We start from the raw sequence: 12,320 nt of genomic DNA on the forward strand, positions 1-12,320 counted from the left end.
TGGGCTCATGGAACCCGGACCGCTCTGTACTGCGTCCAGAAAGTCCTAAGGCTGAGAAGCCTTCGAAACCGCGGAGTCAACGTACAGCCAACGGCGATCGCAACCGCCCCACCCCTTGGCCCGAAGCTCCGCCCACACCGGGCGTCACCCATTCTGAGGCCTCCAGTCCCCACCCCTTCCGGACAGTCCGGAAGTGACGTCATGCACGGGCCGGTTGGTCGCTCAGCCTTCTTACCTCTCCAGGACTCTTTCTTCCCGGTCCTTTCCCTCCCTTCCCCTTTCCCTCCGCCAGTTCCAGCCTTAGCGGCCACGGCGTTGGCGCGGGCAATGGAGTAAGAGGACGGCGGCGGCTAGGCGCGGAGGCCGAGCAAGCGCAGCCGGGAGGCGTTCAGGGGGCGGGGGGAGCGAGCCCCAGGGCCGCCCCTCCCGGGAGCAGCGCGGAGAGGTGAGCGCCAGCGGCGAGCGCGAGCCACCTCCTCTCCGGCCGCCCTCGAGCTGGGCTGCCTGGCCGGCGAGGGGAGAGTGGGGCCGGGCCCGGCGCGAGCTGGGCCTCCGGGGCAGGCTGGCGACTGTTGCCTAGTGACGGCCAGCTGGGCGCGGGGTACGGGGGAGCCGCAGCCTCGAGAAGGGAGCGGATCCGAGAGCCCCGAGGCGGCCTGGGGATGACAGGAGATCCAGGGTTGGGGTTCGCGCGGAGGGAGAGTCGCTGGCGCGGGAGCTCGGGTTTCGGTGGTGGAGAGCTCGGTACCCTTTTGGGAAACTGGACACTGCTCTGGGACTGGTAAGACAGCTCCCCTCTGTTTTGAGGTCTGGCTTCAGTGACCTGGGGCTCAACCAGGCCCTGTTTTCCCAGCATCTTCCTCCCTACGCAGCGGTGTTTGGGGAATGGAAGGTTATTGTGTGTGAGGTGGGTGGGGCAGGTGGTTTGTTAAGGCTAATATCCCCCGGTGGCTCCCGGACTTTTGTTTTTGTAAGCGAGAGAAAAAGGATGAAGACTTAAATCAGCAAGGGTTACAAAAATTTCCTGGGTTTTGGGTGAATTCGTACCTGTGATCAGAACACAGGTGTTATCAAATCTGCCTTCCAATAAGATCGACGAGACTTAAAAGCCCTGTTGCCAGTAGTGACTTATAAATTGTATCAGAAAACATCAAGAATTTGTATCATGACATTTGTTTTTTAAAATAGCACGTCTTTTTTTTTTCTTTTTGGTAGCGGGAATCGAATTCAGGACCTCGTGCTTGCAGGCAGGTGTTGTGCCGCTGAATTGTATCCCTAGCCCCATGGCTCTCCTCTTAAAAATTAATAGCTTAACAAAAATTCTCCAATCCATCCTGTCCTTAGGGTCCTGGTGATGGCTTGAAAATCAGGTGGTTGAAGATTCACTTTGGACCTTGCAAGCTTCAATTTTTTAAAATAAAGCTTGCTGGGAGTGGAGATTGTATAAAGAAAAGAAATTGAGTGGAAGACGAGGGCCTTCATTCCCTTGGCGTCTTCTTTACACATATGCAGAACTACTTGTTCTTTTATGTCTTCAGTTGTGGGAACACTGAATAAAATAAATACACACATTGTACTTTCATGTAATGGAGTGTTTCTGTGCAAGTCAGGCTTGTATTTGGAAATAACAGCTCATACACATTTGAAATTCATGATCTCAAGAAAAAGAAATAGGTCTTCTTACTGTTCTATTTCTTTTTATAGGTGTTGAACTTTTCACAGTTCTCCTCATGCCTGGCTCGCACTCAGTCTCATGAGTTCTGTCTTCAACGCAGCAGGTCTTCTATTTCTGGCCTGTTGTCGCTCATCTAGATTCTCTTTAGTCTCTCAATTATAGCTTACCTCTGTTTTCATTCTAAACCAAGTGTCTTTTTCAAAATGCAGCTCTGATTACATTGTCTCTATGTTTAAAATCCTCCCATGTCCTTCTCATTGTAGGATAAAGCTAACTCTGGCCTTGCTGGCCTTGCCCTGGGAGGTCCTACATGGTTGGCCCTTGTCTTCCATCAAGCTTTGTGACATTCCTTCTTCTCTGGTTACCTTGCCCATCTTTCTGTTCTTCAGATGGGTGGCTTTTGGTTATGCTTTGGGGAAGCATCTATAAGGCTCTGGGAATGCGTGTTTTGTCTCTCTCTCTCTCTTTTTTAAGTTTTGGCTTTTTTGTGACAAGGTTTTGCTTTGTAGCACACCTGTGTGCACCACCACACTTGGCTTCTTTTCCTTTTTATCTCGTTAAAGCCTATTTATCATTCTATTCATTTCAAGGAAGATTTCACAGGTTAGGATACATTCTACTTGAATATTCTCATAACACCATTGCAGAGTTGCCATATTTATTAATACTTAATAAATGAGATGTTCCTTATTTCCTGATACTGTGTAACTGCTTAATAAATGTTAAATGATTTGAGGCTGGAGTTATTGCTCAGTGACATAGTGCCTGCGTAGCACGCAAAGTACTGAGTTCAGTTCCTGGTACCAAAAAAAACAATGCTAGATGATTTAAATTCATTATGTGCTTAATGTGTCAGGAATTGCACCAATAACTTTGGGTGCATCATTTTTTAAAAATAGCCTTCCGTTGCATTTAAAAATATTTAGAGACAATATCTTGTTATGTACTTCAGGTTGGCCTTGAATTCACTGTTGTAGCACAGGCTAGCCTGGAACTCACGGCAATTCTGCCTCAGACTCTGAGTGCTGAGATTATAGCCGTGCACCAGCACACCTGGTGCTGCTGCATTTTTAATCCTCACAACAGTCACCTAATTGGATGCCCTTCCCTCCTTTTTATAGATTATAAATGGCTTAAGAAAGCTGAGGAGGTAACTCAGCAGCACAGCGCCTGCCTCACAAGTGTGAGGCCCTGACTGATTCCTAGTACCTAAATAAATAAGTAAATGGTGGAAGAGAGGTGTTTTGTGGTCACTGGTCTACCAGATATTAAAACTGCCACTCGAACTCAGGTTTCCTTGCTTTGAAGATCATGTACTTAACCACATGACACTTTAATTCTCACACTTGTCTGTATAGTAGAAACATCTGACTCAAGCGACAGATGGCCTGACTACTTTATTGATTCTGAATCCAAAAGTTTCAGATAATAGATATTTATATGGTTTAACAAGTTCTTCAGATGTTCACCAGAGTTTGAAAACCTTTATCTTTCTTAGACAGTTTTTCACTTTGTTTTCACGTTATATTCCACATTTTGGAGTTTGTGAGTTGAAGTGCCTTCCAAGAACTAGAGTATTAACTGGATGTCATGGCACATGCCTCTCATCCCAATGCTGGGAAGGCTGAGGCAGAAGGATCACAGTTTAACTGCATCCTGGGCCATTAAGTGACTTGGCAAGATGCTACCTCAAAATAAAAAAGGGCTGGGGATATAGTGTGAAGGCCCTGGGTTCAATCCCTGGTATTGAAAACCAAAGAGAACTTGGATGTAATCTCCTTCTTTTGAGTCCGAGTTTCACTTTGTAGTTTAGGCTGGCCGTGGGCTCATTATGTAGTATAAGCCAGCCTCAAACTTGACAGTGATCCTCTGGCTTCAGCCTCCTCAGTGGTAAAATTATAGGTGTGTGGCACCATGCCTGGTTTTTTGTTTTTTGAGACAATGTCTTGTGTAGTCGAGGGTGGCCTTGAGCTGTTTTCTGTCCTAGTCTCCTCATTGCTGGGTTATAGTATGAAACATCACGCCTGGTTCAAGTTACCATTTTGATTTGATGTTGAAGTATACGTTTCTTTTTTTTTTTTTTTTTTTTTTTGGTACGGGGAATCAAACTCAGCCTCAAGCTTGCCAGGCAGGTGTTGTGCTACTGAGCTATATCCCCAGCCCAAGTATGTTTCTTTATAGTCTCTTGTGTTGGTGGTTTTTTTTTTTTGTTTGTTTTTTTTGTTTTTGTTTTTGTTTTGTACCAGGTGTTGAATTCAGGGCTCTGTGCTTGCCTGGCAGGCAATGTGCTGCTGAACTAATCTCCAGCTCTTGTGTTGCTTTTTAAATTTTACTATAAGGTGGTTTTAAGCTTACCAGTGACTGACCGTAAATGTTTTTCATGGTGGTTTTCACTTTTAGTAGATTCATAATAATTTGCTGTAGTCATTATGTCTGTATGTATTTAATTTTTAATTCAGTGTTGTCTTCTGTAAGTAATCTCTTCTGGTGTAATTAGATAGTTTCTGTAGTTGTAAAGGCAGTAACTGTATCATACCTTGTATACTGTCTGTTCTTAAATTAAACAGAACTTTTTGAATATCCACATGTATGTTGTTATTATGATTTTTTGAGACAAGGTCTTGCTGTGTAGTTCAGGCTGTTGTTGAACTCACTGTGTAGCCCGGTCTGGCTTTGAACTCACAGTTAATCCTCCTCCCTCCGCCTCCCAAGTGCTGGGATTACAGGTGTGCACCACTATTACCTGGTGGTTTAAATAATTTAAAACTTTTTTCTTTTAAAAAAATTTCCTGTTAATCTCTGAGTTTTCCCATGGCAGAAACATATTTCAAGGTACGTCTTAAGATCCTCTTTCTTAACGATCCTCCATATAAATAGGTAGGCGCCCTGTACAGGAGTATGGGTACAAACTCCTTCCCTATCTTTTAAGTACTGGGGATTGAACCCAGAGCCTCTGTACTGAGCTACATCCCCAGGCATTGTGTTATTTTTTTATTTTGATCCTATGCATCACCAAGACACCAAATTGCCAGCCTGCCTGAGTGTTGGACTTATAAATGTGTGGCATCACATCTGGCTCTCCCAGATTTTCATGAGCATTTTACCAAAAGTATTTAATGTCATGTAAATTTAATTCTTATTTAACATACACAAGTTCATTTTGTGAATATTCAGTTATATCAATGATATTCTTTTATTGTCCAGTATTTCCTATTTTTTTCTTCCATGTTGTCAGGTATTTTCATAGCACCTCTTTAAGGGATGAAACAAAACTTTTGTGCTCATTGTGTATTTAATCACATTGTTTTTTGTAATCATTGTGTATTGTTTTGTGCTCATTCACAGTCTAGTCAGTGATGGTGAAGCTTTTAGAGCTTTCAGTGACACGGACCTCCTCCCACTGCGGCACGCATGCCCTAGATTTGCCACCGCTGGTCTGGTCCATACCAGGTACCGTGAGACTGAGAGTTAGTAAACATAATTTCATTGACAGGTGAGATCGAAGTAACCTTACTATTAATAGTGCAATATTCTCAACAAAAATGCAAGCCAATTCTATATTTTAATATTTTATTCTTGGGGAGAAGTAAGGGAACTCTTTATAGTGGCTTTGTTGAAAATTTCAAAAACTGCTGGGCATGCCTGTACTTCTGCCAGGCAGAACTGAAAGAATGACCAGTTATTCTAGCTACTTGTCACCAGAGTGTAGCATTCAGCATACTGCTTATTAGGTACACAAAAAAATCTAGTATTGACTTAATGGTTCTACAAACGGCCACGTGATGGGTAAACCATATAGTAGAGTGAGACAATCTTGGGGTAGTACTAAACGTGCCCTAAATCTGGTTAAGATTTGGGTATGGAAGGTGGTTGAATTGTAGTAAGTGTGCAAAGAAAAATGACTTAAATGAATAACTGTTTCTGTCATTTGTAACTTTATCTTTGCAAAAAATAGGCTTATTTTTGTGTTCATTAATTAAATAAAAATTTGAAGAACTATCAGTTTTTTCCTCTCAGTACTGGGAATTGAGCCAGAAAGCACTGAGCTTAATCTTTAACCATTTTTGTTTTTTAATTTAAAACTTTTATTATTACACATTTGCATTACATAATGATTATATTCATTGTGGAAGTTCATAATGTTCGTAACATATCTTAGTTCTTTTTACTTCTTGCTTTCCTCCCCTTCCCTCATTTTATTTCATGGCAGGGTCTCACTGAGTTGACAAGGCTGGCCTTGTCAGTGATGTCCTCCACAGCCTCCCGAGATCTGGGATTACCAGCAGTGCCCCTGGCCAGTTGCTGTGTCAGATGGCTGTTGTTGGTAATTAAAAATCATTTAAGGTCAAGTCTTACTCTCTGAGCTAATTGAGATCATTTTGTTTTTGGCTTCTGTTAGTCTAATTAAAAACTTATTTTCACGCTAGGATAACCTTTTGTGCGGCCCCAGGCTTTTTGTACTGGATCTTGATGCCCAAATTTTATCTTTAGCCCACGCATTTTTTTCTAAGTTTTGGGCCTTGGTATCAAAAAACTTGTTATATATCTTTATGTGACTGTCATTCAGGAACTCAGGTTCTGCTTCTCTGAAGCTGAGTTCCTCTGTCCATGGAACCGTTGTCTCCTGTGTCCTGCTTGGCCAGTGCGTCCTCTCTGACACTGGAGGTAGGAGCGGGGAGTGGGATTTCCAGTTGTGTTTCATTTCTTTCTTGCCTTAGTAACTGCCTTAGTTCTGTATTGAGTGTTATTTTTCTTCTTTCCTCAGTGTTTCCTTAACTCAGCAACCTGTTCCTCTTTTGAAAGCACTTAAAATGTGAAAATGCATAAAATTGCATAACATAGTTTAATATGTAATTGTGTTCATCTAACTAGTCACTCTGGAAATAGCCCCTGAACCTAGCAGCTCTTCCTGTCCTCCTTGTCTGTATGTGTGTCCTGTCCTTTGCTGTACTCGTTTGCACTTGGTTTTCTTTCCGCGTACCATCCCTGAGGCACACACTGGAGTTCTCTGCAGTCTGACCGCGTTCCCTGGCCCCACCCCTAGGACTGTGTATCTTTTGCTGCACTCCACAGAGCGATTAATTATCTGACTCATGCCTGAAGCCCTTTTATCACATCTCCTCGCTTGATTTCTACGACACAGGGCCCTCGGTGAGCTGGCTTTTCTAGTCTTCTCTGCCATACTTTCTTTTTTCCTTTAGCTGTTATCTGAACTGTTGTTTTTACTCCTACATTTCTCACGTTCTCTGTTTAGTTCACTCCTACTTACATTTATAAAAGCATCTCTAACATTACTATTTGGGAACAAAATTCTGCTGGCCTTGTTCTGTTTGCTTTTGTAACATGCTCTGCATTGTGTATTTTGTAGCATTTCTATCATTAGGATAAAACTATGGTGGTTCTACTTGTCTGCCTCTTCTTATGCCTTTTTTTTTTCTCGGTTTTTTTGAGACCAGTTGTCACTATGTAGTTCAGGCTGGTGGTTTTTTTTGGGGGGGGGGAGTAATCTGGGGATTGAACTCACAAACTCACACTTACCAGGCAAGTGCTTGATCCACTGAGCTAAACCTCTGTCCCTTCAGGCTGTTTTTGAATTTACTGTATAGTCCAGGCAGCCGTCAAACTTGTAGTGATCCTCCTGCGTCAGCCTCCTGAGTGCTGGAATTACAGGCATATGCCACCACATCAGGCTGTCTCTTCCCTTCTTTTTGTTTTTTTTTGTGTGGTACCGGGTATCAAACTTGCAATCTTGCACTTGCCAGGCAAGCGCTTATGTGCTTATGAGCTAAATCCCGGCCCCCAGCCCCCTCTCCCATCTTAATAGTAGATCCTTCATAGTGTGATTTTCTTACTTTTGCCTCAGCTTCTAATACTGTGTGATGTCAGGTCCATAGTGGGTATTCAATAAAAATTAAATCATCCAGTGAGTTTCTTTGTTTCCTACACAGTTGAGTCCTCAGATGATGGGTAAATGTCTCATATTTGAATACCTTTCCTGAAAATATCTTTTGTTTTCACAGTGAGGTCTTTTTTTTTTTTTTTAAAGAAAAAAAAAAACAGATAAAAAGGGTAGAAACAATACAGAATTTCAGCAAAATAAACAGTAAGAAATCACCAGTCGATAAGTTACATACTGTCATCTTAGAAATAGTTGCTATAGTTACAAAATTAAAGCATACAAGGTGATATTCAAATAATGACACTGCAAACAGTTCTGCTCATGATCCAACAAGAACTTAGTATTATGGTTATCAGTCCTACTCACTTGTTTTTTATCTTAAAGAGGGTAAGATTAAACATAACAAAACAGAACAAAACAGTTTATAAGGAAACAATTTAAAGAAACATAGATTTCAAAGCAAGTCCACTGGAGCTCTTCACTATCTTATTTTCTCTAGTTTTCTTCTAAATAGTTGTCCCCATCTTCATACACATTGAATATATACTGAACATTATAGAACTAATCAGATCATTACAGGATGATGAAGGCTTTTTAGGTCTTCAAGACCTGATTTTGGGAAGTCAATGTCTACCATAATGTTTCTCAGTCTCTTTGTAGTAGCTGTCTTTATCTTTCCACATGCTGAAATTGAACATAAGAAACTAGACTAATATCACTCTGAACAGTGAATAATAGTATTGCTAGATTTCATATCATAATGCTACAAAATTAGCACTGGGTTTCTTAGTGTCTCTTCAGAGCATCCGTTCATTACATCGTGTATTATATAATCTGTTCCCATAAATAGTTGAGAAATTCTTCCCATGTGTGAATCTCTACATGTATATCTATCCTTTCTGTATTATAGGGAAAAACAGATCAAAACAAGATAACAAAATAAATTCCTAGAAAAGCATGAAATGAAAAAGACATATAGGACCACAATATTAGGTGATCTATAGTAGTTACTATGCTTTCTCTTGTTATTTTCAATAGAATTGCCCACATCATCAGACATAATATAATTGAACATAGCATTACATAGCTATTTTAATAAAAACACAACTTTGAAGATATTGTAGGACTTGAAAGCAGTTAATACTCAAAGGCAGAATGGATATCTTTTACATCTTGTCATCTTCAGAGTAGTTGTCTCTACTCCCAAGCTTGATACTATCAAGGATACCATATTCGAATGAAATTAGTCAAGGCTAAACAGTGGTCTAAAAAACCAGCTTCAAATAAGATCAGTCATAATAAGACAATGTAAGTAATACAGGGTTTCAGTGTAAGTTAATAGGAAATTAAGGATAGCTACCGTGGTATAACCTGCTATTTTTGGGTTAGCTGTCTGTGCCCTCAAATCTAGTATGAGTAGACAGACCAGAACAAAATATAATCCAACTAAACAGAATGATAAGACTACTGTGATTTTTAAAATCCTGATTCACTATTAACAATGCCCTCTGCCTTCCTTTTTTAGACAGTTCCTCCCTTTTCCCTTTCTCAGGGTGCTTTGTATATTTTGGATCTCACTAGCTCTTTTAGTTTTTAGATTAGGGGGCTAACCTGTTACCTGTCTGAGTGTTGCTAAACCTTTTTACCCCTGAGCTTGATCTTGAGTTGTACTCCTTCACTTGTTAAAGTCACAGGGTTGTCCTTCCTTCCAGCTGTGTAGTTCTAGACTGCCCAAAAGTGTCATAGCTTTCCAGTCTATCTGCGGCTGCTGGATGTTTTGTCCCTATTTCTCTCTGGTTTCCTGTCACATATAGCATTGTTTTCTCATCTTTGACTCTCAGTTTATTAACCCTCTTTCAGGTTGAGTCTGTTTCCTATTCAGAGCATCTCGATGAATCCTGCCTCCTAATCTGCTCTGCCTGAGTTTCTTTTCTTGTTAGTGTGTTAGGGCTATCTATATTAAAGATTATAGGTTACTGTCTCTGCCTCATTTCTGCTATTTTATTCTTCTGCTATTATTTTTCCACTTTACTCCTTCATTCCTCTGCCCCGTTCATTGAAGCCTCTCTGTCACTGTTGCTGGAATCCTGATATTTTTTCCTCTCTCTCTGGAATCTCCTTCAGTATTTTTTGTAAGGTTGGGTTGGTGGCCATGAACTCCTACAGTTCCTCCTTGTCTTGGAAATACCTTGTTTCTCCATTAATTTTGAGAGAGTTTTTCTGGGTACATCAGTCTTGGTTGGAGGTTATTTTCTTTTAGGGCTTGGACTACTTCCCCCAGGCTCTTCTTGATTTGAGAGTTTGTGTTGATAAGTCTGTTGTTATTTTGATAATTTTTCCATTGTAGGTAACCTGCTTTTCTCTGGCTGCTTTAATATTCTGTTCTTATGGTGGATTTCTGGGGTCTTTATTATTATATGTCTGGGTGTAGATCTGTTTTGGTTGTAGGTGGCTGGAGTTCTGTATGCCTCATTTATCTGGTTATCATTTCTTTTTCCTATGCTTGGGAAGTTTTCCTTAATTATATCTGTGAATAGTCTTTGTATTTCATTTGTAGTTACTCCTTCTTCGCTTACATTTTTTATTAAGTTATAAATCCTCTTGTCATCTTCTAGCCTTTGTATTGTTTCTTCCTGGTTCCTTGTTATTTTTAAGAGATCTTTTCTTTCACAATCACGCATCATAAATCTCTCTTCAAGTTTCAAAAGGCTTACTTTAGTTTCTGTCACGGCATTTTGCCAGCTTTCAGTGGAGTTTTTAGTTTCTTGGTAATCTCTTTGGATCTGTTTCATGTATTCTAGATTTTGTTTATATTCTTCATGAAAGTTTCTCTTCCTTTTTTGAGTTCTTCTGTTCTTCCATCTGTGTTCTCTTGGGAGGGGCTTATCATTTCTTTAATTAATCTCTTTATATCTTGCCTCACTTGGATCAGAAGTACAGTTTTACATTCGTGTATGAGGTCATGAAGGTATTTCTTTATGTCCACTGATGCTGTATCTAATATTGCATGATTGCTGCACTGGTTCTCTTCTCTATTTACCTCTCCTGGGCTTATTTTCCCAGGGTCAGCAACTGGAGGTTTTTAAAAATTTCTATCTCTTGTCGTGTTTCTGGTTTCTTTCAGACAGGTATGTGTGTGTGGGGTGGGTCTCAGGCCCTCTCCATATTGCTTAGGGTCTTTCCGAAGGGTGCTGACTGGGGCTTTGCTGCCCTCCCCAATTTGCTGTTATCTGAGGTATCTTAAACTCCCTCCCAGGGGCTTGGGATGGTGCGGGGACACTCACCCCAGGCCACCCAGTCCAGAGCAGAGTTCAGGGCGCAGGCAGGCAGGCCCAATTCCCCGAACTTGGTCAATCACGGCAGGAAATTGAAAAGTTCTGGATCTGTATTTTTGATTATTGTCTGAAGTGGTGTTTTCAGAAGCAGCTTCTCTGGGCTCCATTTGCGGTGGTAGCTCCATGGGGCTCTGGTCCTGTGGGCCTGGAGGCAGTGGCGAACACACACTTGCTGGCCCAGAGACCTCAGGGGCGGTCTGGTGGTGGGGCCTGCTCAGCGCCCTCACCGTGGGCTCCGGTCCTTGGGTGAGTGTCCCAGTAGGTCCGGTCCTGCATCTGCGAAGCCGCAACATGCTGTCTTCCTTGTGCCTCTGGGATGTGGCCCGGATCCGGGGAGGCAGTGGTGGCGGCGGGGCAGCTGTGCGTGCTGAGTTGCTTCACTCCTCCAGCCTCTGGCAGGCCCCTGGGGACAGAGTCGAGGCAGCCAGCGGCTGGAGGTGGCGGCGCAGGGATGGCCTGTCTCACTGGCGGCCGCAAGTGCTCAGGACTGCACGGTGGCGTGGCTGGCCAGGAGTGTATGTTTGATTGGTTTTTCTCTCCTTAGTTTCTTCTTGGGACAAGAGAATTCCTCTCCCTCTATTAGGGGCTCCCCATCTTGTATTATGTTGACTATCTCAGGGAGCCTCTGTAGCCGGCTGTTACCTTAGCTCCCACAGTGAGGTCTTTATAATCTTTGGATCACACGATGATCTTTCTTCTGTATCTTGGCACACAGTCTTTCATTTTGCTATACTCCATTCCTTTTTTTTTAAACCTAAAAAGTGTATTTTTTAGTTCATCTTAACGTGCCAGTTAAGGTTTGTGTCTAGGTGTCTCCCAAAGGCCCGTGCCGTCGTGGTGCGGGGGAGGGTTCAGAGGTGGTTGCATCTAGAGTTTGTGATTGACGCACGGTCCGGTGCTGGATTAAGGGTGTGCTCGCCGCACCCACCCAGGAGGGTGGCCTGCTACAGTACAAGGCACAGGAGAGGCTTGTCTCTCTCTTTGCTCTTGTTGCTTTTGCTATTTTCTGCTGCCACGAACTGTTGTCCCTTCTCCCGTGTGCCACCCTGTTTGGGAGCCAGCCGGTTATGGACTCTACAAACCTTTACTCTTTTAACTTTGGGTGCTGGGTGTTTTGTCTCAGCAATGAGAGAAAAGTAACTAACATAGTGCCCCTAACCTCATACATTCATATCTCTAGTTAATTGCTATCATTTTACCAGCCTGAGTTTGCCACTGGACTGAGTCCCTAAAGAGCAGAAGCCTTTCCATTTGTATCTCTCTTGCCAGTATATAAGGAGCTGTATAACCTGTAGTAGGTCAGGCAGGCTTAGAGGACTAGATAGTTTTAAATAGGAGTTTATATTCTACCAAAATCAGTGGCAGATGTTCATAGAGAACAATTTGGCATAGCAAATAAATGTTTTCATGA

At 42.2% G+C, this 12,320-nt stretch overlaps 1 protein-coding gene across 6 annotated transcripts in view; it reads left to right on the forward strand.

Moving 5' to 3' along the window:
• The first annotated feature begins 258 nt into the window (after positions 1 to 258).
• Positions 259 to 12,320, forward strand: part of Scyl2 (SCY1 like pseudokinase 2) — a 72,335-nt gene continuing 60,273 nt past the window's right edge. For 3 of the 6 annotated variants that reach the window (XM_063255427.1, XM_063255429.1, XM_063255431.1), the window contains exon 1: positions 259 to 445. The gene's annotated coding sequence lies outside the window, so the exon portion shown is untranslated. Of the gene's footprint in view, positions 446 to 640; positions 782 to 12,320 lie in introns of those variants that run through there. The other 3 variants (XM_063255428.1, XM_063255433.1, XM_063255436.1) reach the window with 2 other exon arrangements.

Source organism: Cavia porcellus, unplaced genomic scaffold (genome assembly GCF_034190915.1).
Source record: "Cavia porcellus strain 051 isolate PalLab524CR breed Dunkin Hartley unplaced genomic scaffold, mCavPor4.1 scaffold_8, whole genome shotgun sequence".
Classification (NCBI taxonomy): domain Eukaryota; kingdom Metazoa; phylum Chordata; class Mammalia; order Rodentia; family Caviidae; genus Cavia; species Cavia porcellus.